General features: G+C 23.0%; 1 long non-coding RNA gene across 1 annotated transcript; it reads left to right on the top strand.

The window, feature by feature from the left end:
• The first annotated feature begins 2,954 nt into the window (after positions 1-2,954).
• LOC112794298 (uncharacterized) lies at positions 2,955-3,876 on the top strand. The gene is made up of 2 exons (XR_003198797.3): positions 2,955-3,088; positions 3,622-3,876. It is a non-coding gene; the product is annotated as an uncharacterized lncRNA (long non-coding RNA).
• The last annotated feature ends 934 nt before the right edge of the window (positions 3,877-4,810 follow it).

Here is a 4,810-nt window from a genome sequence, read left to right as displayed (position 1 = left end):
AACAAAAGAACAAAATTGATATTCTATTTTTTGGTGAATTAATAAGTTTAATACCTAGATATAAGGATTGTTTTTCATAACAACTCAGTAATAGGAGAATAACAAAAAAAGTTGACATGATCAAAACCTTGCTATAGTACAGTACGAAACACCATTAAGACATAAATTGACGATAACAAAATGCAGATGTTGAACCAAAGAGAAAAAAATGTGATGAATTGTAAACCTGAAAAGTGGTTATCCTCTTTCATTTGTTGTCCTCTCACCGCCGCTCGCCGCTTTTAGCCACCGCAGCTGTTGTGATTGCGTCTTACAGTTGGACAGGGTAAGAAAATGAAGATTAAAGAGCAATTTTGTATTTTTCAGATCTTGTCTCTCTCGACCTTTTTGTTTTAAATTATTTGAATCTTGAAATTTTAAAATTAAAGTTTATTGAATTTTGATATTTGTTTAGTTTATAAGGGTAGTATTTTTCTAAAATAAAAATAAAGATGTTTCAGTTTTTTATTAGAAATAAATAAAAGGTTATTTTTGTCAATTTTATATAAATTATAAGGATATTTTAGTAAAAATAATGATATGATATATATTTTAGAAAAAGAAATTTAAATGCTGACATGAATTATTCTGTTGATTTTTATAGATTTGCGAAATTTTTAATTAAGTTCTTATACTTTTTTTTTAATTGGGTCTCTGTATCAATTTTTTTTTCAATTAGGTCCCTCTTGAGAATAATTGACTTAATTTTATAGGAACTCAACTAAAAAAATTAGTACAGGGATCCAAATTAAGGGAAAAAAAAGTGTAGGGACCCAATTAAAAAAATTGGTGTAAAGACTCAATTAAAAAGAAAAAAAAGTATAAAGACCTAATTAAAAATTTCGCATAACTATAGGGACCAACAGAATAATTAAACCTAATATAAATTACATGTCATGTTTTTATTTGTTTCCATTTTTATGGTACCGATACGTATAAATTTATCATCGTACCGAAAAAAACACAAAAAATATTTGACACCTAACTTTTGTTTTTTTTTATTAAACTATTATCTTCTATTCATTTTTATTTATAGAATTCTTCGTATATTGATTATATGTTTGAGTATTTAATTTTTTGAAAATATTTAATAACAAAAAAGAATTAACTAAAAATAATTATAATTTATCTTATTTAATATTTAATAAATTATTATAACAATTAATTAATATTAAATAAAATAAATTTTAATTATTTTTGGTCTTTTTAACATTATAATTAATATTTCAACTCAATGAGTATTAAATACGTAGTCAATTAATGAATATTAAATATTCCGGAATTTACTTTGTAGCTATTATAAATGCAACATACCACATGCATGTTAGCTATGCTTCTTAGAAGAAACAGAGATAATACAAAACACAATTATTGTGAAACCTTATTCAAAAATGACTTCTCCCGTCACTTAAGTATCGTTTTTGTCTTTAATGCTCCACATAAATTTTAAAATTGTCTCTAATATTTAAATTGTTCTATTTAAATTTTTAATATTTTAAAATTAACTCAATATTATCCTGTAATTAAGAATCTGTTAATAAAATTAATAACAGGATAAAATTGAAACAATTTTAAAATATTAAAAATTTAAATAGAATAAAAATATTGGGGACAAAAATGATACATAAAAATAAATTTTAATTTTTTCTTTTAATAATATCAATTTTTTTACGGTACATAATTATTCAATCATTTTTCAATGACATCTATTCTAAATAATTTTATTTTTTATAATTTTACTCTTAAAGATTTTTACTCATTAAAAAATGTTTGTAGAATAACTAGTACATAAATTTACGCAATAAAATTTTGTCTCTAATGTATCAAAATTCTTTAATATTTGATTTAGTTAAACTTTATTTTTAATTTGGTTCTTCAATAATATCAAACTTTTACGGTAAATAATTATTCAATTATCTTTTTAATTTTATTTTTGATTAAGAACAAAATTAAAATTTAAAAGCTTTTTAATCTTTTTTCAGTAATTTCAATTTTTTTATGATAAATAATTACTTAATTTATTTTTTAATTTTGCTCTTAATAAAAAATAAATTCACTCAGAAAAAATAATATAATCAGGATAAAATTAAAAAAATAATTGAATAATTATCTACTGAAAAAAATTAATATTATTAAAAAATAAAGTTTAACTAAATTAAATATTAAAATATTTCGATACATTAAAATCAAAATGTATAATTTATATTTTATTGTATATGCATCATTTTTTTCGTTTTTGCAAGTTTATGTACTAATTATTCCACAAACATTTCATGATGAATAAAAATTTTTAAGAGTAAAATTATAAAAATAAAAATTTATTTAGAATGAAAGTAATATGATTAATTGTAAGTTACATAGATGTGATTAAAAAATAATTGAATAACTATCTATGGTAAAAAATTGATATTATTGAAGGATAAAATTAAAATTTATTTCTAAAATTGATTTGTTTCCAACGTTTTTACCCTATTTAAGTCCTTAACGTTTCAAAATCGTCACAATTTTATCCCGCCGTCAATTATATTAACAAATCTCTAACGGTAAGACAACATTGAGCCAATTTTGAAATGTTAAGGACTTAAATAGGATGATTTAAACATAATTAAGGACAACTTTGAGACTTACTCTAAATATTAGGACAAAAATGATACTAATCTTTTTTTGAAAATATTTAGTAACAAAAAAAATCAGTCAAAAATAATTATAACTTGTCTTATTTAATATTTATTAAATTATTATAATAATTAATTAATATTAAATAAAATAAATTCTAAATTTTTTTTGTCTCTTTAACATTATGATTAATATTTTAAGTCAATAAATATTAAATATGTAGTCATTTATTGAACAATAAATATTCCGAAATTTACTTTGTAGCTGTTATAAATGCAACATAACACATGCATGTTAGCTATTCTTCTTAGAAGAAGCAAAGAGATAATACAAAACACAATTAGCAGTGAAACCTTATTCAAAATGGCTTCTCCCATCAGTCAACCTTATTCCCTAGGAATTTTATGTATTTTTTTTATTTTGGCTTCATCAGGTAATGATAAAATTTATGTGAAAAAGCCAGATTTAGTTTAAATCGCCATTTTCATCGTACGATTAAATTAAACCAATTCAGGAACCAAATGAAGAATGATAGATATTGGTTAAGATTTTGTTGTTCTTAGTCTTTTGATTATTCGATAACATATATTTCTTCTTTCGTATTTTATAAATATAACTGCGAATTTAACTTTTAAGTTTTGATCAGTAAACTAATATTGTCGCCCTAGGTATGTTTAGAAATAAGTATTTAGTGTTTCGTAAAAAAATATTTTTTTATTATAAAAATGTCACTTTATTTAGTAGGTTTGATTATTTTACTATAATAAATTTGATTATTCTGATAACAAATTATTTAATTAAAAAAATTTGTAAAATAAACATGTATATTGGCTAATTTTTTATGTACACGCACGTATTATTTTTTGTTAATTAAATAGTATAATTTTGACAATCAAACCCAGTAACTAGTTATATTAATCATAATTTTATTCATTTTATTAATTGATTCTATGTATCGATTTGCAGGACCATTATTTGCAGATGGTAGGACACTTTTTCCTGGCAGGGTTTGTGACGAACCATGCCAAGGTTATGGAAATTGCGACTCAAGTTGCGTTCAAAAGGGATTTCGCGGCGGTAGCTGTATTGGGCTTGTTCCGAGGGTTATACTTTGTTGTTGTTTCAAGCATTAACAATACTTGAACTAAGTAAATAATAATAAAATATGTATGAAATAAAATAAATGATGAAATGATATTTGGTTGGAGATTCATTTTAATATTTTGAACTGTTAGATTATTAGTATTTTGATACTCCTTCACATATAGCCAGAGCCCGGAGGTGGCAATTGAATTTTGATCAAATTTTTAGAAATAATACGTTTACTCACTTTTTTATTTTAAAAAAAATTAAAATAAATAAACTAAAACTCATGGACTTGGACCAAGATAGAGGAAGGGAAGCTGGAAAAACGAGTTGTGAAAAGTAGCAAAAAGATAAACATGCACAAGGAAGGAAAATGGAGAGTGGTTTAGCGAAAACTGGTACATGAATTATTTTCTTATGAAAATTACTTTAACTATTAGGTATTCAAATTCTAAGGTTTTACTTTATTGGAGTGGAATTATAAGCAAAGCGTTAACAACTACTCGACATGGGTTAATGAGTTCATGGGAACGAAGATGAAAATCAAAATATATAAGCATTCATATAATCCATTTATAAACCATGTCTTGTTAAACATGACATACACAATCTTTTTTTTTTTTTGAACTTTTAAATCTAGCAAAATATTCATCAAAATGGGTAAAAGAACGATTTTATACAAAATTGGCTTGAGCCTTCGAACATGATTGGCAGGATAGTTAACGAAGAAACAAGTTGGAAGCTGTGGAGTATATAGAGAATTCATTTTCATTTATATTTTTTTTCTTAACACTACCAAAATATTTAAAGTTAATGATTAGCAGTTATAATGTTGAATAGCATTTTCAAACTTTGATTTTATCCAACATAATAAGCGACCATTATATTTACAACAAAAATTAAATAAATAGATAAATTAATTAACAATTTATCTTCTGTCTCAAGTTAGAATTTTATGAATAATAATAATAAAAAAGAAATCTTATTGGGGCATATTTAATCCTTATATGGCACTTCATATAATAAACTTTGGAGGTTGGTGTTTAAATTGAGACTAAAAGTAATTAAT

Source organism: Arachis hypogaea, chromosome 4 (assembly GCF_003086295.3).
Source record: "Arachis hypogaea cultivar Tifrunner chromosome 4, arahy.Tifrunner.gnm2.J5K5, whole genome shotgun sequence".
Classification (NCBI taxonomy): domain Eukaryota; kingdom Viridiplantae; phylum Streptophyta; class Magnoliopsida; order Fabales; family Fabaceae; genus Arachis; species Arachis hypogaea.
This window is presented reverse-complemented; position numbering and strand designations above follow the sequence as displayed.